Genomic DNA, 24,698 nt, shown 5'->3' with positions numbered 1-24,698 from the left:
AATGAAGATGGCCGGGTGAGTGGGACTTAAAATTCCCAGGCTCAGCACCTTGCAACTTCTGCGCAGTTGGGGATGAGAACCTCTACATTAATGGGATGGGCTTTGAGAAGAGCCAACAGAGACTATGTAGAACAGTGTCTTGAAACCTGTCAATGCCCGGGATCCTCTGAGTGTTCATTAAACATTTATTCCCATGTCTCCCTTTTGGAGATTCTGATTCAGTGGGTGGGTTCCAGGAATAAATATGTTCAGCAAGCTCTTTGAATGATGCTGTTGCTCAGGCAAGTCTGAGGAACCACCTGCTATTCTGCAGTCTTCAGGGGTGATGCCCTTAAGGCAAAGGGAGTGTGGCTCGTGAGCAGGGAGCTGTCCAACACTGGTACTACACAGTCTCATCTTAAGTACGTTCAAGGTCTATTTTTGGTCCTTTGCATGACTACGGACCTTGAAGTGTGTATATATGTATGTACGTATATGTATGTATGTATGTATGTAAATACATATTTATTATTATTCTTTTTTAAACAAATGAATGGATTTTTCCATAAAGAATTTCTAAGTGTTCAGCAGTCCTTCCTTCCTTTCAGGACCCCCAGGAGATTATTGGTTTCAAGGAAGTTTTGGAAATAAAATAGATAGCTAGTCAGGAGTAGGAAAGGCAAATGAGTGAGGACGGGGAAGAGAAAGAGAAAAAATAGAGGGAGAGAGAAAGATCTCAAAGTGCAATAAGGGGTGAAAACCTGGTTTGTACAACAAAGACCTGACTTGAGATAGAGCCTTTCATCTTTGCCAAAATCAGAAGTCACACTCCATGGCTAGTAAATCTTCAGAGTCTACAGATGAACTTCAAACTGGGCAGATCTTGAGATAGTTATTATACTGATGCTGAACTATTGCATTAATCCTGTTTATACTTTTTATCTGATTTCCTTCTAGACTTCTAAAGCCCAAGTTGGCAATTACTTTAGGAAGAGGTCAAACAAGGAGGCCGAAGCTGCAAAAGATTTATTGCTATTTTGGTTAAAGCTATGAGGAGCAGTTATCAGCTAAGTGGTAGGTTTGACCTTAAGTGAAATTAAGAGTCAGGAAATATTTATCATATGGGCAACTCCCTTTAAGGAACAAAAGCTCTCTTCTTGTTATATGGGAATCAAGAACTTGCCTACGCTGCCAGGTATGACTGAAAAAAGATCTCCAAAGGGATCTTCTAGATGGGAAGTTCTGACAAATGTTCATCAGGCCACTACTCAGCAAACCATTGTGCCTGAATCTCTGCTAGGGAGAACACAACAATGAAAGTTTTGTTACTTCCCAGGAGATACATTGTAATAGGGCTGTCCTAGACTTGTCTATTATTTAAGGCTGTACCCTTAGGTAAATGTAACTAAATTCTGTACCATGACATCCCAAGAGTCTTGGTTGAGCTGATTAGGCCTGAATCAAGGCCATACACCCACCAAGATACATGTGGCACAGAAACATGAGATGAGAGGGGCCAATCACATTTGTCCTTGAGGAACTTGGAATCAGGAAGCTGAGAGATGACACCTGTTGGCACCAGAGACAGAAGACGAAAAGTGATGTTGAGAGCTAGGTCATGTAGTGCAGGCTGGGGTGGGCTTGTGGGTTGAGCCGAGGTAGGGGAAGCTGGCTGGGAGACAGAGAGAGAGAGAGTGCAGGGGGAGGGATGAGCAGAGAGGAGCAATGATGTTTTGACCTTAGGATCTTTGAGTGGGAGATAGAAAGAAAAGCTTCAATTTCTGACGGTTTTTATGTTCCAGCTCCTATGAAGCTCAGCTTCTCAGATGCCTGTGAGGCCCCTTGTATCCCTGCAATAATCCCACTCAGCTTGGTCTGGCTTGAGGGCATCTCTACTCTTTGCAGAGAAAGTGCAATGCCAAGCAGAAAACAGGCAGTTGCCAAATTTTGCTAAGTTGTGCTCAGTTAGTGGGGGAAGAAATGCATGCTGTGGGGGGATCTGGAGAACACCCAGGCAGGATTGGGGGAGGCAGGGAAAGATTCCTGGAGGAAGTAATACCTAAAAGGAGAATGGAAGACAAGGAAGAGTTATTGGGCAAACGAGGTTGAAAAGAATTAGTAAACAGTGTAAGCAAAAGTCTGGTGAGTATCTGGAAACAGGACACTCAAGGAACCTGAAAACAGCTGGAATGTTAACAGAGACCATGAGGGTTAACATTGATGAGATTAAAGAGAGAGACAATGAAAGCCCTAGTAAATCATGTGAAGAAGCTGGGAATTTTATCCTAGGGCAAAGGGGGAAATATATAAGGATATTAAGTAGAGGACTTCAATAATATGATTTGCTTGTAGGAAGGAACACTCTGGCTCCAGTGCGGAGAGACTAGGTTGGAAGCGGGAAGACCAGTGGGAGGACGTCATGGCTATCTGGGAGCTCGCTGGGAAGCAGAGCTATCGGAGCCTGGTCATTCCTGAGAGTTGGGGGTAGGGGTGACATGTGTGTTAAGAACGAACTTCAGGTTTCCGCCCTGGGGCATTTTTACTGAGCAAGGTCTTATTAAGGTGATTTAGCAAGGTGCTATTAGAGAAAGTAGTTTAATTGGAGTGATGGCTCAAGAAGCTGGAATACAGAGGGGCGAGTTATGAAGGGGAGGGAGGAAAGGGGAGGGAAGTGATGTAGAGGGGAAGTCTGGCTAAGAAGGAAGAGGGATGAAGCCAGGCCGGGGAGAGGGGGTGGCTGGGCTCCCAGAGAGGATCGGCAATGTGCTAGTAAGAACTTCAGGAGCCTAGTCCTCAGGGTGTCATAGCCTTGGGTCTGTGAAACTGTGGAATAGAGATATAAGTTCCATGGCACTGTAGGAATAGCTAGGAACTCAGTTTCCTGGAGGAGGACACTGAGTTGGGGCTAAGAATTAGTGAGACTTTGTTGGATGGAGGAAGGTGTGGGGGAGGGGAAGATGTGTCACACATGGATAAAAAATGGAATATGAAAGGATTTTGAGGAGGGAAGAGTGTGGGCCTTGCAGAAGGGACTGGGTGCACCTGGGGTCTGGGACACAAGGAAGCCGGGGGTAGACAAGTCATTCTAAATGTCTATATTCATGGTCCGGTCTGCAAGGATTTTAGCAAATGTAAAAACATCCAATTCACTGAAAAGTGGCCTAAGAGGACTCACAACAGTGTGGGCTTTTATAAATATGACAGTGGTTTTCCCTTGACATTTGATCCGTTCTGGGTCTCAAGGAACGATTGCTGTAAATTCAATAAACTTTCCTCCTCACTCACCCACCTGTACCCCGTCTCCAAGCTCACAGCCTGGGGGTGGAAACCCAGTGCCCAAGCTCATATGTATCTTCTTGGGCTTGATACTACACAGATTTATTATTTAGGTTAGGTACCTAATGGTTTGCATAGAACCTTGCCCTCTCACCATCATCATAGAGTGGAATTTTTTTTTTTTTTGAGGCTGCAGCCAATTTACAGTAATTAATGTGCTAAGGACAGCAGCTGTAGCAGTCATTAATTCCTTAATCTTGGAGTAGAGAGAAATGGATTAGTTAGAGATAAATATAGCTTATGGCATTTTCTCCTGAGAACAAACCCTTTAAAAACAGTGTGTTTCTGCTGCAGAGTGTGTGTGTGTATGTGTGTGTGTGCGTGAGTGTGTGTGTGTGTGTGTGTGTGTGTGTGTGTGTGTGTGTGTGTGTGTAGGGGGGTAGGGCAGGTGGTAGGAAAATGAAAAGCCCTTTTCCTTTCTTTGGAGAATTATTCTTGTAAGAAGGAAGGGATAGAGTGGAGGTGAAATGGAGGTTCATTTAAAATGAGACAAAAAGGCTGACCCTGGACACCACGGAGGCTTTTGTCTTCACTCCCAGGACCCTGAGCCCCTCTGGGTGAAGACTCGCTATTTGAGCTTCTGTGTGCACGCATCAGATCTCTGCTTAGGAAGCCAAGCTGGGGGTGGAGGGGGGAGGGAGGCAAAAACCAACCCGATTCTCTTCTGCAGAGTGAGCCATTTGTTTTAAAATGAGATGAGAGGTAGCTCAAAGATGTTAATGGAAATCTTCGCAAACACAAACTTAAAGTTTCTTCAATCCGAATAGTCACTCAGCCATAAATATGTGTGGGTTATTTAGATGCTTCCAAAGGTTACTCGAAAATTGCCTATTTTTCCACAAAGAAGTGAGCTGTTTATTGCTTTAAAAATGTGCCTCAGAGTGAATGCTTTTTTTCTTCCAAGAAGGGAAAATAATGCTACCATACACGCAGTGCTGGGAAAGGTTGGCCGGAGCACAGAGAGTTGTCTGGGGCCTGGGCTTTAGCGTGGTTGCAGGAGGGAGAGGAAAATGCAGGCAACGTGGATTCACATGTGGCTTTGGCAAGTGCTAGTCTCTTAGCAGGTCGGATAAAATGTCACTAGGAGGCAGGCTATGGGGCAGGGAAGGGGCCTCTGTAGGGGAGTTAGTTTCTAGCACAGAGACCCCTGGGGGCTTCAGACTAATGGCTCTGTGAGTGCTTCAGGACTGCTACCTGCCTGAAGAGAAGAGTTTTGCAAAGCTCTTGATGGGATCTCATTACTTCATGGCTAGTCCTATTGCCTGGTCACAAAGTAACGGTGCCCAGTTTGTATTCTTTGTGGGGGAGACCCTATCATAGAGAATATTTGCTGACCTTAGGCAGATTTACACTAGATCCCAATAAAGTGAAGGCTGATATTTTGTAAGTATATTTGTTGGGATACATCTTTTTGTGGACTGGCTGGTATGGCCTCACCTGGGATTGTGTAGAAAATCAGGGTTGAGACGGGGCGGGGGGTGGAGGGGGTCTATAAGTATGATTGTAATTCCTGTAGTGGTCGCTAGGGGGGTGTGGCAGGTCACCTTTTCAGAAGATCCTTTCCATGGGGAAATTGAAAGGAGGCTGAGAGAGGACATTGACTGAGGATTCCTAGGGCTGTGCTAGGAATTTTTCAAATAGTATTTTAATATAACCTCAAAATCACCCTGAAAGGTATATTTCCTCATTGTCCCACATGAGCGAAGTCATTTGTGCAAGGTTGAAAGAAAGGGAGATTCACACACACAAGAGGGTTGAACCTCCTCACGCTGCCCTACACTGCTGGGTTCACTGGGCCTCTTCGAGCCCCTCACATAAATGTGGCAGAGGGTCCCAGTTCCCCTAAATAGCCTTGAACTGGGCAAATCAGTTGGAGTCAACTGGGTAAATGCCACCTGCTGCTTTGGTAATGCATGTAAGGCTTTACAGTGTGCACGTGGCCCTTCCCCTACCCTCTTCCAGGGTTTCTCAACAGGCTGCAGAAAGCAGGGTCCACACTGAGGATCAACACGATAGGGTTTTCCTTCTTGTCTCCCAAAGCCCTGAGGACCGAGACAAAACGGAATCACGTAGTGTTATTATTTGTGCACTAACTGAAAAATTTATGACTCTTGTAAAAATATAGACGAATATGTTGTCTGCTGAGAACTGAAGATAAGAAATAAACCAAGTTATTGGCAACATTTCCCAGGGGTTCCACTTGAGTGAGAATGAATCATTCATTGGATGTTCATGGCAACAACCACCACCACCAACCTTGCTGCTTTTAGAAATGGAAAAAAAAAAAGTTTGTTGTACTGCTGTTGCAGGAGATAATAAAGCAAATTAATTTTGAGTTCACACAATGCCCAGCGTTCTCCTTTGGTATGGCTTAGATTCATGAGTCTGTTTGAGGACAGGCCTTTCTAACTTGTTCACTCAGATGGTTTGAACCTCTTGGAGGATACTCCTGCAAAGTCAGGCTGATTTCAGGTCCTGTGTTTTTTCTTATTTATTTATTTATTTATTTATTTTTGGCTTCAAAGCTTGACTCAACTTGCAGGGGTTTTATGCAGAGTAATTTGCTTGCAACCCCATTTAATAAAGCTGGCTATAAATTTGGCCCATTTTCACCTTGTCAACGGGCAGTATAAGGGTTTCATTGGAATTCAGTTTTGATTGTTAAAATGGATAGAAGATAAACTGCTTAGCAGCTCCTCACAACCACATAAATTGGATGTCCAACAGTGCAAAACTCCAACATGCATCTTTTAAACCTGTGAAAAGAAGCATTAGAGGCAGAATTTAGAATTTGTTTCAATTGAGTTGACAGTAATCCCAGACAAAAGGGAGTGTCCTAGGTACTATTCATTTCTTTGAAAATTGATATGTTATGGCTAAAACCAGCCAATAGCTCTGGAAAGAAAAGCTAGCACATTCATGAATTATCCTTGAGTTTTTGTGCTTTAATTTAAAATTGTTAAAGTCATGCTTGACTCCACCACGAGAGTTTTGACTGACTTTGGCTACCCGGTAAAAATTCAATAAAGTAGGGTCACTGGGAAGCTCAGTTGGTTAAATGGCTGACTCTTAGTTTTGGCTCAGGTCATGATCTCAGGGTCTCGCGATCGAGCCCCTCATCAGGCTCTGTGCTCAGCGGAGAGTCTGCTTGAGAATTTTCTCTACCCCTCTCCCTCTGTACTCCCCCACCCCCCCACTCACACACACACTAGGACTCTCTCTCCAAAATAAGCAAATAACTCTTTAGAAAAATTCAGTGAAATAAAATCTAAGTTACAAGAAATTTTATATATTAATGTTAATTAATGATACCGACATATATGATTAAAAAATAATTAGTCTTTTCTTTGAAGTGTAAATATATCTTATAAATTTGTTATTGTTCCTTCCTTATTAGAGGCAGAGATTTTCTTTGTGGTAAGAGACAAACTTCTCTTTCTCAGCAAAAGCAATGTGCTGCTTGAAAATCTATAGTAGTTAACTATAAATCAGACTACGGGAAAATACCCAAATTCCCAATCTGGCTTAAGGACTCATCAGCAGGACTCCTTGGAGCGAATACTTCCTGTGTGGACCCAGATTCTCCCAACCTAGAATGTTAATGCCTTCATCTCTAATTTTATGCCCATTCTCCAAACTTCCAGATGAATCTTATCTCTTCCATGATTTTATTTTTTCTCTCCATTCTAGATGAATTCCTGTTAGCAAATGTTTGTATTACTTCTATGTCATAAAGGATAAACCTCTATAGGCTGATATGGTATTAGTAAAGAACATAAATATTAAGCAAAAGTCCCAGACTTCCCCTGTGGCTACTTCCAAATTAAATGTAAGTCCCCATTTGGCAGGTCTTTTGGTAGGGCAGTTGAATGGACTCTCTGTTTCTGTATTCTGAAGGGTTCCCTGGGCCTGGTGTGGAATAAAGTTGAGTTCATTCCCCCACATTCCCCTTTCCTGGCTGATAAGTGGGATTGTTTTCTGGGAAAGGAACTAGGTATTCCAGTTTTGAAAATCCTCCTGAACGTCCTCCCTGAGAGGGTCAACTTTAAAGGAAAAGTACTAAAAGGTGTTTTGCAGGAGTTCTGGGTTCTTTCCACTGGAGAATGAAGTACTGGTTCCTCTACTCTTCCTTCGTCTGCATTCGAGAAACCTGCATCTAGAAGTTGGGTCGTTGCTCCTGAAGTCTTGGCTGGATGAAGTCCCTTGTTCTGGTTACTTGGACCAAGTGGCATATAATTAGTTTTGAGCTGTTTCTGTCTTCTTCCACGTCCCATGCTGAGCTTGACTAAGTTTCCAGAGACTTCCTGTGGACCCTGCAAACTCTTTGGTGCCTGTGCCTGCTGTCCTGTTTTGTTCTCACAGCACTATAGCCTAGATGAGAAACTTAACCTTCCCAGCTCAGAGACTTGCCTAATAACCCGATAGGACTTCTGACTCTTCTTTACATTGGTTGCCTGGTTGTGGGGGGTGAGGGAAGGGAGAGGAGGGACTACCTTCCTCCCAATCTCCCTACAAAGAACTATATTCTTTTTTTTTTTTTAAGATTTTATTGATTTATTTGACAGATAGAGATCACAAGTAGGCAGAGAGGCAGGCAGAGAGAGAGAGGAGGAAGCAGGCTCCCTGCTGAGCAGAGAGCCCGATGTGGGGCTTGATCCCAGGACCTTGGGACCATGACCCGAACCATCAACCCACTGAGCCACCCAGGCGCCCCACCAAGAACTATACTCTTATTGAGCAGGTGGAAACTAGAAGCATCTCTACCTTTTGCCAGCTGCTCTTTTCCTCTTGTGGGGATGCCAGCAGTGGGCTGTGTCATACCTTAGCTCCTCCTTTCCCTTTTCCTAGGGTTTACAGTTTACCCTCTGTGGCATTAATGAAGGTTCTGGACAGCCTTATATGTGTCCACACCTTTCAAAGACTTTGCCTTCCCTAAGTCATTATGTGTGTGGTAGACGTCCTAAGTGTGTGCACTGGTCACTGGTGTAGTCTCCTCATCTAAGTGCTTCCACTGGGTTTGTTCCACAGTTCCAGCCATCCACATGCTCAAAGAAAAATAATCCCAGGACAACAATGTGGTCTTTGGAAGCAAGACTACCTGGGATAGAATCCAATTCAATTACCTACTAGCTATGTCTTCTTGGACAAGTTCTTTAGCCTTTCTTCTCTTCAGTTCCTAATCTCAAAAATGAAGATTATGATTGTAGCCACCTCAGAAGTTCATTATGGGATTAGATGGGAGAAGACAGATTATAACTCATTGCAGTGTCTGGCATAGATTAGTTATTTTTTTGACTGGGTAATTGTGTATGTGTTCATGCCTATGGATAGTCACAATGACAGACAGTCATCACCCACTGGCCTGGTTTGTCATTCAATAGATATTCTTCAAATTCTTGTCAAGTGATCTCTATTCTAGGTCCTGGGATAATACTAAGCAAAATCAAACATGGTCTCTGCCTTCATGGAGCTTATAGCTTAGTGGGAGACACAGACGTTAATCAATGAATCATGAACATATGTGTGTAACTGAAAACTATATATTCTAAGAAATACATTCTAAGAAATAAAAGTATATGAGACTATGAGGACACTTAACAAGAATACTTGGCCTAGCTTGAAAGTTAGTTAATAGTAAATTAAGTGAAGACAGAGACCTCTGTGCAAAGGTCATGTGGCAGAAGTAACTATAGTTTATTTGAGGAATTAGAAGAACATCATTGAGACTGGAACCCATAGAAAAGTAGGGGATAATTCTACTGGCAAGGTAGGATTAGTAAGAAAAATGATGGCTCCCCAGAGATATCTACCTCTTATCCCTGTGAATAAGTTACCTTACATGGCAAAGGGACTTTATGGAAGTAATAATTAGGGTTAAGAATCTTGAGATGGGGAGATAATCTTGGATTATTTGGGTGGACCCAATATAATCCCAAGGGTCTTAATAAGTAAAAGAGGGAGGCAGGAGTGTCAGCATGAGAGAGAGAGAGAGAGAGGGAGAGAGGGAAATGTTGGAAGATTCTATACTAGTGATTTTAAATATGGAGGAAGGAAGCTGAAAGCCAAAGACTTCTAAGAGCTAGAAAAGGCAAGGAAACAGATTATCCTCTATGCAACCCTGCTGAAGCCTTCATTTTAGCTCCATGAGACCCATTTTAGACTTCTGACCCCAGAACTGTAATATGGTGGTGTTTTTTGAAGCTACTAAGCTTGTGGTAATTTTTCCTACAGCAATAAGAAACTAATATAGTGGGTAAGCTCAGACCCAGAGGTCAAATGTACTCCCATTTAGTGTGCCCTCGGGGCCACCTAGAGGTAAAAGAATAGCTAGGGTGAGTGCAGCAACCCCGAGTTCCCGTTGGGGGTGGGTGAGCCTGGGAACTGAGAAGACATGTATCTGAAATGCTGTGAAGCATGGCGGGATCTTGTGCCTGTTTGGCCGGGAAGGTCAGAGAAGCAGTTCCATCAGTGAAGATCTGAGGGTTTTGAGACTGAAGAGTGAGAGGACAGTGATTCAATTCACTACTGAATGGACGAAGAAGATGAAAGGGAGCTGGAGAGGACGACAGGTTGCTTGACAGCAGAACAGAGTGGTTGGGCTGGAGTTAATGGTAAGCCTAGTTTTATTGATGTTGAACTTAACGCACTGATAGAAAAGTCAAGCCCTGGGATTTGGGGAAACATGGAATGATAGAGGAACAGATAGGAATTAGGTTAATAGGATGCTTAATAGAGGAAAAGTTGATATTGAAGGTGTGCTTCTGGAAGATGACATTGGGATGTGAGCTGAAGTAATGAACAATGAAATTCCTCTGAGAAAGTCTGAAGACAGCAGACAAGAGGGAAGGTTGGTTAGCGTTCACGGAGCATCTACTTTGACCAGGCATTAGAGGACCTTTTATTTTTTAAATATGTGTTAACTAGTTTAACCTTTATAATCCCTTCATTTTGTCTCTCTCTTACCACATAGTGTTAGCACCATTTTCATAGCTGAAAAATAATTCGGGAAGTTAAGTAATTTGCTCATAATCCGTCAGCCAGAAATTGTCCTTTATACCATGTGCACAGCTAAGGGAAATGTAGTTGCTCCTGAAGGCAAAGACAGAACAGACAGAGAGGGAGAGCAGACAGAAGGAGGGTCCCTGGTGTGTCATTGAAACCAAGGGCAGGAGAGATCTCCAGTATCAAAAAGTCCTTGTAAGAGACCGGCCAATTAGAATTCAGAATTCTGAATGACGCTTCTTTGGAACCCAGTGTCTGGATCGCTGGGTATTAGTGGCTTTTTTTTTTTTTTTTAAAGTATGTTTCCTGTTGGACTATCTCTTTAGTTGTATAATGGCTGCTAATGATGAGTCTGATATTTGGTGATGGTCAGCCTCTGTGTGTGTGTGTGTGTGAGAGAGAGAGAGAGAGAGAGAGAGAGAGGTGGGGGAGACGTGGACAGAGACAGAGGCAGAGGGAGACACCATCAGAGAAATCATGGCTCACTGATCTCATAGGCACAATCAGTCTTCCCAAATAGAAAGTAAGGTTATAGAAGAAGGTTCTGATTTTTAAGATGCCAGAACTTCCCCAGAAGTATTGGTTATAATTTTAGTGACAACCATTGTGGGAAGTATTTGACTTTTGGCTCGGAAGTTTCATGGTCCAGATGAATCAATAATATATGACACATCTTTTAAATTCCCCCCAATCATGTCTATAAAAGGCACTTAAAATGGCCCACCCACACTCAGGCAGAATCAGATGGTCTATTAATTCAGATTTGAATTAAAAACTCTCACCTCTCCTGCTTTAGCTGTTCAGGATGCACTCTGCATATAGTTATTAAAATGAACACTTACAGTGACCAGAGCCTTGGATCTAATACTCCATATGGCATCGTAGTGAAGACTCTTGACATGTGCACTTTTGTCTTTGGTCATTTCAGACTGAAAATACAATTAGACTTGGCTGTCAGACAGATGAAATCTGTCATATTTCCCCTATAGGACCTGCACTCGGTCCAGATCAATAAATACAAAACCACTTGCACATAAATTGCAAACTAAGCTTGCAGCCTCAATACATGTGGGCTTAAATTCACTTGTCTCTGGCATGCCCTGCTTCCTGGCCAAACAGTCTGTTTCTGTGATTAGTGCAATTTCATAGCTGGACCAGAAAAACAAGGCTGAGAACCATCACTATAAAGCAGCAGATGGCTTTGCCACACCTTCCCTGTAAGGGCAGTTCCCCCAGAAAATGGGGTTTTAGCTGCTTGCTGTACAGAACGGAGCTTTAAAATTGGGATGAGTTCAAGTTATTTCCTGCGTCTAACTCCATAAAGCTGTTGTTGTTGCCGACCCCCCCACCCCTTTCTTTCTCAAGATTTTAAACTGAATTTGTAATAAGCTTTGCCTGGACGTGACTTGTCCCACGGAAGAGATGTGATTTATATATGGAGATATAAGTTTCTCTCTATGTGCTTTACAGAGCCAGCTTTTCCTTGATGATACATCCATGTTGGACTGGCTTCATGAAGAGTGACCTGTGCTTCTGTTTTCTCCGAGATTGTTAACCAAGATAACCTTTATTTTGGGGAAACAGGTAAACACTAACACATTTCTCCCCCCCCCTTCTGCCCCCCTGGTTTAACTTAGAGGTCCAATTTCACACCAAGGGAAGTTTTTTCCTACTGTAACATTGAATTAGGCTGTAGCATTTGCTGCTGTAGGATATTAAGAGAGGCAATTAACCTAGGCTATTTAGAGGCAAGAATTAGACATTTGCTGTATCTGAATAAGAAGAACATCTCTATTTTCAGGAGCTGCTGTGGAATAGAAACCTCCAGACTTCCAAATATGGTGCTTGCTAAGCAAAGTGATTATAAAATCAGGTCAAGAAAAAAAAAAAATTCCCTGTAACACACAATATAAAACGACATGTCAAGCATGGGGGTGTAACTTCCTTGAAGGCCACTGCAGCTGGAGTTCCAGTGTATTCTAAGCACAGCAACATCCGCCTGGCTGTGTGCCCTTCCCTTGCTCGGTCTGGCCGTTCCTCCTTGGGGAATTCATGGAGGTTCAGTAACATTGTCCGAGTTTGCCTACATTGAAGGGCTCATGTTATAACAGAAGCTTCTTGGGTATGGTAATAGTTGTCTATTCTTTGAGAGCTATTTAAAATCAATAATTCAAAATTGGTGGAGCAAACAATATATATAGTGTCTCCGGGGAATGTATTTTGGGGGAAATCATATAATTTGGGTAAATTATTCCTGAATTCATGTTAGCCTTCAGATGTGTTTTTAATTTTAGTGAGTAAAATTTAATCAAGGTTTGGATTGGCACAGACCAAGGCTCACAATCTTTCAGAAGTTGCAGGAGAATGAAGGACACCAGGCTGGCCCATGAATAGACCAGAGACCAAGAATGCACTTTGATCTTAGAAAAATAAAACACAAATTTGGGCCTCATTTTACTAACTAGAGATTAATTTACCCAAATAAGTCGGTTTTAAAATATTCCTCCCCCCTCCTCCTACCCCCAAACCCATTTATTCCCATCTATACATATCAGAGTCTTAACAGGAAACAGATGAAACACTCAAATTAAGGTAACTCAAGAAAAAGGAGATTTATTTATAAGGAGGTGGGCTCATGGAAACCCAGAAGTGATAGTTTAGGAAACTGGAGTTGCAAACAGTTGGGGTGTTATCACTCCTGGAACTGAGAGGGTGTGAGAGAGGAGGCATTATTCACCAGTTGCCAAACCCTGTGTAAGAAGAATTTTCCCGAATGTGACCTTCAACAAAGCTGTCAGTCACCTCCAGGAAACCTTTCAGAGAAGCAGCCAGGGAGATAGTACCCTGACATTATTTCCCTTTCTGCCTTCCCCAGTTTCCTGTTAGGACTTCCCATTGGCCAGAAGGCATGGGAGTTCCGCGGATGTGGGCCATAAAGGGACGAGGAGAGGGTAGAGAGTACACCTCCACCAAATGGGAGACAGACTGCACACTAACTTGATTTTCTAAGTGGTCAAAGAGTCAATCCAATAGACTTTCACCTTCTTTAAAGCACTCAGCTGAGACCAGGTGAGTAAATATAGTGTAAATATAGTAGTTTTGGAGCAAGTGGGCATTTCTGGCAGGACAGGCTGATGTGTGAAGATTAGGTGCAGCTAGAAGATGGCGTAAGGGGTCTAGGAAGACTGGAGCCAGGGAAAAATCTTTGCCTGAATGGGTAAAGGATAAAACTCGAGGTGGGCAGGAAGAAAACCATACACAGCATTTGTAGTTGGAAAAAGCATCACAGGCTTCACCTCCCTAATTTTACTATGGTAGAGACTGAGACTCAGCAGGGTTAAGGGTTAGCTCAGGATCAGAAGTGTTGAGGGTTGGCTCATGGTCACAGGTGAGCCACTGCAGAGTCAGTGTGCCAATTTTAGTTCCTTAACTTGCCATCCGCTCACCTTTTCTCTATTTCTGTACTGTCTACTGAGCAAATATCACCAACTGAACGTTTTGCCAAGTCTTCTAGTTACAATGGCTCTTCTTGGTCTGAACCACATTTTGATTGTGTCTTTCTGTGTTTCAGGCAGAAAAATATATGAAAGCGTACTTGGAAGCTGCTTATTACCCCTTATATATAGTATCTATCTATCTATCTATCTATCTATCATCTATCATCTATTACCTATCTTAGACTGCTAGGTGTTAGGATAGTTATAAGGGAAACAAGAGTCATGGTGTCTGCCCTGAAGTGTTTGGTGCTTGGCCTTGATCAATACCCTCCCTGTTTTCTATGGTGTTTCTCTTAGATCTGGTGAGAGACTATTCCTTATTCTTTTCCTGGTCCTGTGGCAAGTCTTCCTCATGGAACCCTGCACTCCTTGAGTCTTTCCTTGGCTTCTGTGATGCCATTTAAAAAATTTTTTCCTGCTTTGCTTTCACTCTTGCTCACAGATGCTTCTTCTCTTTGTGGGTTTGAATGGTGGTGTTTCCTGAATTCTGTTTCCAGACTTTTCTCTGTGGGCTCATTGCCTGAGAAGAGGTTCTCTAGTAAGGAACAGAGCACAACCTCCGGTATGCTCTACTTATCACTGACTGATCTGTGATGGAAGAATCACGAATACGGAGGAGTTAGACAGATATAAGTGATGTGTGTGCTTCTGCGATAGGAGCAGACACTACAATAACATCAGGAAGCAAGAACTATGTTGGGAGTTCCTCTAACGATCTGACAATTATTGCTGGAGTGCATCGAGATCTCCCTTCGGATCTCAAATGCTCTCTCAAAAAAATCATTATGGCCACAAAACCTTGGAACCCATGAAATTTTATACAGAAAATAGGGCTATTCAAGAAATGTCCTGAGGTGAAGAAAAGAGCTTAGACAAAATTATAAATGATGTGTTCAAGTAATTTAAATATGAGATTGACTTTGCACCATATTCTGCATGGAGCTGTGGGCATATTAGCTCAGTCATAAATGAGAATGTGTTTTTGCTACATAGTTTCTGTCACGGAGGTACATGTTCCCTCCCTTTGAATGTTTCAGAGTACACACAGTGATCTCAGTGCCAAGACAGCTGATATAAGAAGGTTGGCGGTGAGATTCTCACAAAGAATCCAGCTTTGTGAAACTGAAATCTCACAATGAACCTGAATCATCACAGTAACGTAGCTGAGACGTTCAGTAAGAGCGCCGTGGTGAAACACAACTGTATGCATGGGGTGGGGTCAGCGCTGAGCAGATGCTGGCCCCCGGAGCCGGCTGCTACTGCTTGTCTGGCTGGCACTGCACTTCTCTATCAGCCTCTTTGGGACCATGATTTTCCTGGATTTTCCTTCTAAAAAAGGAGGCTGTCTTTGCCAAGCCATGAGACTTTAAAGAAGATTACGAAGCTTAGCTGCCATTTTAGGATTCAGACATTCATTCCATGCTCCATCACCTAGAGAGAGGGGGAAAAAAATGAGACCGACTTTTCATGTCCATAAAGTACAACAGGCATTAAAGCTAATGGACAGAAGGAGAGATCTGGGCTGTGTACTTGCCACCCGCAGGACGGATGCCACACCTTTTGGTTGTGCCTTTGCTAATGGAGAGACAGTGACTAGCTAAACGCTCCCATGGGAGGGGACATGATTACCATCCACTGGCCTCATCTGGGGGTCAAGATATAAAAGTGGGTGCTTAGGAGAGTCAGCAGGTCTGATTAATATCCTCTAGGCAGTACTTATGAGGCATTTTTGGCCCATCAAATGGCTAATAATAAAGTACAGTGGTGCAATTTGTATTTTTACTGCAGGCCAATTAAGAAGGGGGAGAGAGAGTGGTAAGTAAAATGACATGTCCTTGCAAAGCTGAAACAACAGTCCTAGCAGCAGGGCGGTGGGGTGGGGAAGGAAGATATGTGGAAAGGAAATAGCCAGCCACTTAAAGCAGTTAAAAGGGTCAGGCATCTCATGTCTTGTCGCCTACCCCCTGCTAGAAAACTCCCCTTTCCCGCTGGTTTGTAGGACAGTGGAGATTTTCAAAGGGGAATGATTGTGTGGTAACATATGTTCATCCAGACAGGGATTGGCAAGTTTAAAATCAAAGAGCATTTAAAAAAAAAAAAAAAGAAAAAAAAAAAAAAGAAAGCGCCGTTTGAAGAGGAAATGGTGTTTCTCGGCATTCTCATCAGAGTTCTGTAAGGCTTGCATTCTTGTGTTTTGTGATTTAGACTTCTCTTCTGTATCAGTTTCTATTCTGCCTTGATAAAGCCAGGAAAAAGGCTCTTGGAAAACTTTGATCATTTGATTATTATTTTTTTCCAGTCTTCACTGAGGGCACGTTTTTGACTGTGGGTTTATGAACCTCGCCCTTTCTGCAATGCTGAGGTGCACTGATCACTGTATGAAATTCTCTCGGGGCAGCTCCTCACCAGGCTGCTTCTTAACTATGATTCTCTTTGGGCGCCTGGGACTGCTGGAGGAGAGGAGTAAGCAGAGAGAGAGGTGGAGGAAGGGAGGAGAAAGTATGAGAGAGAGAGGGTGTAAGGGAGCCGGGGGCCATGAATCAGGGATCACTTTACGAAGCGAAAGGAAGGAGGAAAGGCAGAAAGCAGGAATCAATGGAAAATGTTAGTAATTTCCACAACCCAGAATAACCTCTTGCCACTTAAAACAGGTGATAGGAAATAAATTCATAAATACTGCTGCTGACTGCCTGTGGGGGAGGGGAGCTGGATGGGGTCAACGCGAGAAGCTTCATGCCTATGCAGATGTACTTAGTGGTCAGTGGGACGTGAAGATAGATCTTGAGAAAGAGGACAAAACAAGGAGAAGATGTTCTGTATGTAAGTTAGGTCCTAAATACTATTACTGAAAATACAGGGGTATAGAGAAGGCAGGAACAGGGGTGAGATATCAGTTGTCAGCTGTGTAAGTTGATGGAATCCCCTGGATATTTCTCACCCATCTCCTTTTCTTTGCACTTTCTATTTTGACTTCACTTTTTTCAAGATAATTTTGAGTGTCCTCTTTTCATCTGATAATAAAAACGCAGCCCAGGATCAGCCCTTTCTGATCCCAGTCGTGTGCTTTGGGGCGAGGATGGTGTTCGTCTCACACCCTTGTCTGGGCTGTCCCCCTGGCACCTGTCTGCCTGCGTCACGCACAGCCCTTGGGGTCGTCTGGGTAGAAGAGAGAGTAGCCACGTGCAAAGTGAGATGGGTGAGTGTTAGTTACTCCTCATGATCTTGCTGTCAGCTTGTCTCTGAGAGTGAATCTCCGCAAGTTCTACCACCTATGTAGAACTCCAGTGAATAAACTTTCATCAGCAGGCAAGAGCCAAACAATGCGGTAGCCCTGACCTATTCTATAAATTCACTGAAATCCTGTAGTTTCTCCTCTTAGGGGCTCCAACCGTAACTTCAATGAAAAGTTCACTTGAAACTCTACTGAGTTCTCTGGGCAAGTTTCTCTTATCCTTAGTGTTGGCAATAGGCAACCAGAAATCTTTAAGCTGGTGGATGGATACAGGACTGTTTAAGGACCAAGGATGAAAATACAGCCCTCAAGCTTCTCTAGGTATTTTTTACTCTGATCATGCAAGGGGAGGGGCATCTCTAAAACCTTTTAGCCAACTCGCATTTCTTGAATTCTACAAATTTTGCCAATGATTGCCCATTTCTAATATCCATTATGCTCATTAACAACCCATTACTTTCCCCTATGAAAACCCATTTCTGAAATTCAGTATGCTAATTAGCTAAAGGTTTCTTGTTGATTAGAGATGTGGATTACAGGAGGGCTTTTAGTAATAGCCTCTGGAGTGGCCTTTCTGATAAAAGCCTAGCTGACCTTGCTGGGGTGTGGATTCCTGATTAGAACAATCCTCTCCTTCTAGGGTGTAGCCTAAACTGTAAAGAAAGAAAAAAACCAAACCCACAGCACATCTCTCTTGTACTCTATTCCTAAAGCATTTAGCAAACTATGGGTACATGTGAATATGCATCTTTATACTGTATACTGCAGGTATACAGCCTGGTGAGGAGCTGCCCAGAGAGAAATGACCGCGGAGTACTAATTGTGTGGGTGCGGTAAATGCTAACTCCTTCTTGCAGGCTATTTAGGTTGTTTCTAGCTTCTTTAATAGTAATTAATAACATGAGCATCCTTATTTTTATTCACCTGTTTGGTTCCTTCCTTTTTTTTTTTAAGGGATTTATTTATTTATTTGAGGGCATGGGGACAAGCTAGTGTCTTGCAAAGCATTTAATGAGAATGGGGAGAGAGGGAGAGGGAGAGAGAGTCTTAGGCAGACTCCCTATTGAGTGCGGAGCCTGAGGCAGGGCTCTGTGTGGGGCTCCATCTCACGACCCTGAGGTCATGCCCTGAGCTGAAACCAGAGTCAAATACTTAACTGACTTGCCCACCCAGACACTCCTGTTTGGTTCCTCCTTTAAAATGAATTCCTAGAAATTGAATTGCTGAGTCAGAGGTATACACATTTAAATCTTGATACATGTTGTGCACAAGGTTTGCTCTGATTCAGAGCATATGAGAATGCGCATTTTCTTGGGCACCTGTTGGTATTTGGTATTGGCAATATCCTTAATCTTTGCCGGTGTCCTGATGGTCTCAGTCACGTGGCCTTAAGTTCCGCCCATGTGCTGATGGCTTCTGGGTATCCATCTTCAGATGGAAGAGATCTTTGGAACTTCCCTTATAGACCCAGCTATTTGACATCTCCATTTAGATTCTTAGTAGGTATCTTGAATCTAAACCCCTCAATCTCTCCATATCCCCAGATTTGCTTAACTTGCAGCCTCCTCTTCACTGGTAATGGCTACTACATCCTTCTAGTTGCACAGGTTGAAAACTTGATGCCATCTTGATTCATTTTTCAGACATCAATCTCATCTAATCCCTTGTGACCACATAGCCCAAGTCACTATCCTCTCTCACCTGGATTATTGGAATCATCCGCTAATGTGTGTTCTGCTTTCAGAGAAGTCTAGTCTCATCGTGGAAGCCAGAGTGATTCTGATCATTTGTAAGATAATTTAGAATTCTGAATTCTTATAGTGGCTCGTAAAGTCTAGGTGACATTGCCCTCTTCCCACCCATTTCCTCTCTTATGCTGGTTTCTTCTCCCTCTGGTCATATTGGCTTCCTTGCTGTTCCTGGAAGACATCCTATAGCTCCTGCTTGAGGACTTCAGCTGGCTCAAAGCTCTCCCTGGACCACCAGCAGACCTTCACTGAGCATCCTATTTACAATACTCCCTGTCCTACCCTCCAGCGTCTCTAATCCCCTCTTCCAGCTTTATTTTATTTCATAGCACTTCTCTAGTATATTATGTAGTTAGCTTTTTATCCTGTTTATTGTTTATCTGGACCCAATAGAATGTAAATGTCACAAGGAAAGAAACTTTTTTTTACTGTTTTCTTTATTTCTGGATGCCCAGCTCTTAGCACAATGCTTGTCACATAATGGACATCTGACAAATATTTACTGAGGAAATGAATGAATCTGATAGGTAAAAATTTAATCTCATTTTATTTTTTATTAGTGGGTGATATTTTAATAATATTGGTGTACAGAGCCCTTTCTGAGCTTAGTAATAAATTCACAAAGCATGAAGGAAAAAAATTGACAAATTTGACTGATTACAAATTTAAAACTTCAGCACAGAAAAAATTCCTATCACAACCAAATTGACAGATGGAAATCTTCTTGCAATATGTATTTCTGAAAGAAAAAAAAAAGGCTGACAGTCCTAATACACAAAGAGTGCTTACAAATCAATAAAAAAGATGAACACTATAATAGAAAAACAAATAAGGAAGAACTAGCCATTCACAAACAAGAAATACATAGAGGTATCTGAAAATGTTTATCCTTACTTTACTCTCTTTTAAATGTGCCTTCTTTAAATCAAAGAGAATTTTCATTTCCTCTTGCTTTCAATTTCATCTTCACTGAATTTAATTTCCAGGAAACTTTCTTATTTTCTCTAACAACCACAGTGTATTTCCAGCTGCTTTTCCCTTAGCAAATAGATCCCCATACCCTGTCTCCCTCAGTTTTATTATTGCCTTCCCCCCTTCTCCCTTCTTACCCTCCAAAATACTCTATTATCATGGGCAAATCTCCCCAGAGCTATACTGCTCGGTATGATGCTTTCCTTCACCATTGAAGAAGAATTGGAATGTGTGGACCAATGCCATGCTTATATATTTAGTAGAAGTTCTATTACAAATATTTCAAATCACACAAAATGTGCAGATATGCTATTTCAACAACGATAAAGATGTGCTTGACTTGCATAACATTTAATGAGCAACGTGCCAGGAATGCTGATTGACAATATTTGGCTGGCTGTTGAGTTTCCTAAACTTATTTTGCACGAAGTTTGTAAACTTCTACTCTAAAATTATTTGTCTTTTGTGCACGCCGAATGCAGTACCCTTGTCTCGTTTTGGAATAAGCATTGCGTCCTATGTAAAACTACATCTCTCTAAAGACAAGGAGTGATGAAATAGGAGAGACTCATTAACCAGGAAATGCAGGCATGGAAGTGAGTAGCAAGCAGAACGAACATAGACTGCTAAGGCCAAGGATGTTTTTGAACCTTTGGTAACGAGAGAGAGAGTCCCAGAAGAAAAGTGTGATAAACAGAATAATACCACCATCTTTCTCCCCAGCATGTCTGTGTCTAATCCCCAGAACCAGTGGATATATGACTTTACATAGCAAAGAGACTCAGCAGACGTGATTAAATGAAGGATTATCAGATGGAGGAGATTCTCTTGGACTATCCCAGCAGGCCCAGTGTAAACACAAGGGTCGTTTTAAGTAAGGGAGAAAAGCAGAAGCATCAGAATCCGCGAAGCTGAGGTTGGAGTGACGTGGTTGTTGTCTGGGGGCCACCAGGAAGGGCACACAGGCAGCCTCTAGAAGGTGAAGAAGACAAAGATCAGATTCTCTCTTCCAGCCGTTTTGAGCTTTTGACCTCCGGAACAATAAGATAATAAAGTTGTGTCACTTCAAGCTACTAAATTCGTTGTGACTTGTTACAGCAGGAAGAGGAAATTAATACAAAGAGAGTAACTCCTGTTTTGTTATTTCCCTGTGTTTTCTCATCTCCAGTGTTGACTTGGAGTATGTGGAAGGTGTGATGGGACGTGAAGGTCCTGTTGTGACATGAAGCACTTGTTGAATTTTTAGAAGCTACAATGCTCAGGTCTTCTCCCGATCTGTTGAATCTCATTCTCTGGCACTGGGGGCCTGGGGGCCTGGTTTGAATACTTTATTCTTAGGTTCCAGAGGTGACAATGAGATTAGGAAACAGGGTTTCTGGTAGCTGGTGGCAGCTGCAGCGCCAGTGCCTGAGCTGCCTCTACCTACAGGGGAACCTTCCCGAAGGAGCGTCCTCCAACTGAATATGAAGTCCACTGTCCTTACCCCATCTCATCTGCAGAGCAGCCCAGGTGAGCCAGCCGAAAAACGTCTAAACATCGCGCCCCAAACCGCTGAGCTGAAGTGCATGTTGGGGGTGTGCTGGTCTACCTGCCTTCAGGAAGCTTCGAGGATGAAGTTTTTTCCATCTTGGGGGCTGGGCTCTGGATCACATGCTTAGTTCTTCCCTTTCCTTCTCTTCCCTTTTCCCTTCCCCTCCATTCCCCACCTCTCCTCTCCCCTCCCTCCCTCCCCTCCCTCCCCTTCTTTCCTCTCCTCTTTTCTCAATTTAGAAAGGACAGAAGAAAAGAGATAGCATAAGTACAAAAAACAATTATGTTGTAGGAGCGGACTGGCAGGACTGTTATTTGAAAGGAGTAGGAGTTCTCGTCAGAGTTGTCAGTGGTTAGGCACAGTCCGGGACAGCACCTGGGAAGGGTGGTCAAAGAAGTTGGCTCGACACAGACTCTTGTACAAGATCCTTGTGCTAAAAGAATGTAGTACAGGGAGGAAGAAGGAGAGTTGCACAGATCATTAAAGCCAGTCCTAAATAAACGGGCCCCTCCCTGTTTCAAAGATGCTGAGGTCAGTTCAGCAGGAGAAGAGCTCTTTGTCCTCCCTGTGCATGAATGCTCAGGGCTTGGGAAGCCCAGGGCAAGTTTCTTGCTATTCTATGGCTTTCAGGAGTTCTGGGGAGATGAGAAGCCTGGTTTCCAGAGGGGAACCCAAAAAGGTAGAGTGACAGCGGCATTCAGTGCCTGCCAGGGAGGGTCAGGGAAGAGGGATTCCAGAATGAGTTATAAGGGCTATTAGTGTCTGGCCAGGGGCTTTCAGGGCTGACCAGGTTTACAGAATTGACCGAATCAGTAGGTATGGTTAAGGATGATTTAGAAAAAAGGCACTGGAAAATTTAGGATGAGGAAAATATTCTTAGGATTTTCTTTGGTTCAGGAAAAAGGCTAATTGAGATCCTTCTAGATTTTTAACTGATGTTTTCATTACACAAAAAGCTTTTCTAGACTTATTTTTCCTTTACTCAAAGCTTTAATTCTTGGACAAGTCTTTGAAGAAGAATAAAAATGGAACAAAAGTATGGATTTTATTGGAAGCTCCTTAGATATGTTACTTATCGAGGTGGATAAGTGTGTTATTATCATTTTCCACCTTGAGAAGTATTTATGTGCAGGAGAGAAGGACACATTTGTTGGTTGATGGCTCTGTAACCATGGAAATGTATAAATAAAAAATAAGAAAAATGTTTTAATCCATTAATTTTTGTCTTCTACACCAACCTGCCTTTCCCCACGAGGTGTGGCATGGCCAAATGAAAATGCAGCTGTGACCCAGGTTAGCGTTCCGAGCAGTGCTGCACAGGGGGCAAGGCCAAGCCCTCCTCTTTTCTCTCTTCTGCCTCGCAGCTTGGTCAGATAGGCATTTTAAATGCACACTTTCAGTGTGAATAGGTTGCCTTGGGTACATGTAGAAAAAGTAAAGCACTTTGCCTGTGGGACTTGGCTGAAAAGACACAGGAAGAAAAATCATTTGGGAGGGAGTTGGTGCCCAGACCGCAGTCCAGATTTCCAAATGGTTGCTTTGTCCAACCCTTGAGATAGAGTCAGAAGCTCTGCCCGGCCCTTCTCCTGAGTACGATATGGTGGAAATTGGGGTGGCGCTCAGATAGTTAAAAAGTTTAAAAGAATACCAAGTCCAGTATTATTTTTGTGCCCCTATGTAGTATCCTACTTAATTCACTTATTTGGAGACACCGTGTCTTGTGGTAGAGGGATCTTCCCCGCGTGTTTAAGATGAGCCCCGGCTTGGTAGCCAGGCATGGCTGTTTTTCTCTTCTTGCTTGATCTCTGACCAGTCTGGTAACCTGGGGCAGGGGACTGAATGAATCTCTCTGAGCCTTGACTTCCCCATCTGAAAAATGGAGATAATAATTCCTGCACCACAGTGCTTCTGTGGGCCTTGGTTGAGATGATGCTGTCTCCATATGAGCTTAGCATCTTGCTGGGCTCTCTGAGTGAGTGTTTGGTATAGTGTGGCTATGGTTACCATCATTGCCAAAATACACCAGATGTGTTATTCAGCTCCATATGCTTCCCATGGAAGGGAGGGGCCTTCTGTCACTGCAGCAGGACGTGCAGAGCACTTCCCTATTCTTCATAGAAGCCCCCTAAGTCCCTGCTCTTTTGTTTTTTGATTTATTGGAAGCTAGTTAAACACCACCATATTTCACTTTAATGCCAATGTAAATTGGAAAATATTTCACTGAATTCTTAAATAAATGCACTTCTCCTTTTTTGGTTCACTCAAGAAATATATATTTTTTGAGCACCTAGTGTATGTCCAGCCTGTGCTAGGTGCTGGGGATAAAACAACGAGTAAGACAAAAATGGCTCTGCATTTAGGAATGTTACTATGTCATGGGGACAAAGAAAGATGCATGAACAGGCAGTTACAAGGCAACATCTTCAGGGCTATGGCAGGAGTAAGGTGCTACTGGCCATTGTGCGCCGAACCTAGGTTTGGGGGGGTTGTCTCTGGCAGTGGGATCACTTCTAGAGCTATCTCAGGGATGGGGGCCCACTGTGGCCTGGCTGGAAATGCTAGAGTCATTCATTTACACCTTGACTCATTTATTCGTTCATTTGCACCCTCATTTCATTTATTGAGTGCCTAAGGGTTCCCAATTCCGTGGCAAGCCCTGGGGAGACAGGTTAGCGGGAAGAGGGTGTATAGAAATGAAGAGAAGAATTACCCAGCAGGGAAAAGCAAGGGGAGCTGAGGGGGCCGGACTGCAGGAGGACGTCCCCCCCCGGGGGCGGGGTCTGGGTGTGAGCCAGGACCTGAAGGAGAGCTGGAATCCGTGAGGGAAGAGGATGGCAGAGTGTGATCAGATGGAGGGTGCAACACAGAGTGTGGTGAGGGAGACCCTGGCCCTCAGAGGGACGGAGAAGGTCAGAATGGCTGGAGGGTGGAGGGGATTTAGGAGAGGCCAGACCTGGAATTAGCTAGAAGTCCCAGGGCAGCCCTGGCTGGAGGGAGGCATTCCTATTCTCCAGATCCTTCTTAGGCTGCGTGGACTTGAAACCTGATTCGCTCTTCCTGCCATTACCTCTTCTGCCTTTCTTTGGTTTTTGCAGGGTTGGGATTAAGTGAGGCTTTCTCCAGGAATTTAGGATTATCCTTCACGGGGGATGCTGCAAAGTGTTGCCCATATGCCAGTTTAGGACTGAAGGACTTTCCCCCAAACTTCTAAGTGCTGCTGATAGAGAGCTCTCGGTTTCTACCTCGCCCTGGAGATTGCCTCAGCTGAAGAGAGCCTCCCCACCTTCATCCCAGGGTGGTCCGTAGCCACTGATCAAATGGGCATAGGAGTACAAAGGCTTAACCACCTTTCCCTGGATCTGCTGATGAGGTGCCGATGTGGCTTGGGAAGGTTGCTTTTC

General features: G+C 43.4%; 1 long non-coding RNA gene across 1 annotated transcript in view; it reads left to right on the top strand.

The window, feature by feature from the left end:
- Positions 1 to 24,698, top strand: part of LOC116583525 — an 89,014-nt gene that overhangs the window by 7,219 nt on the left and 57,097 nt on the right. Inside the window, exon 2 of the long non-coding RNA XR_004282765.1 lies at positions 11,788 to 11,901. This is a non-coding gene — a long non-coding RNA (uncharacterized LOC116583525). The remainder of the gene's footprint in view (positions 1 to 11,787; positions 11,902 to 24,698) is intronic.

The sequence above is a fragment of the Mustela erminea genome, chromosome 2 (genome assembly GCF_009829155.1).
Source record: "Mustela erminea isolate mMusErm1 chromosome 2, mMusErm1.Pri, whole genome shotgun sequence".
NCBI classification, from domain to species: domain Eukaryota; kingdom Metazoa; phylum Chordata; class Mammalia; order Carnivora; family Mustelidae; genus Mustela; species Mustela erminea.
Note: the sequence above shows the minus strand (reverse complement) of the source record. Positions and strands in the feature narration are given on the sequence as shown.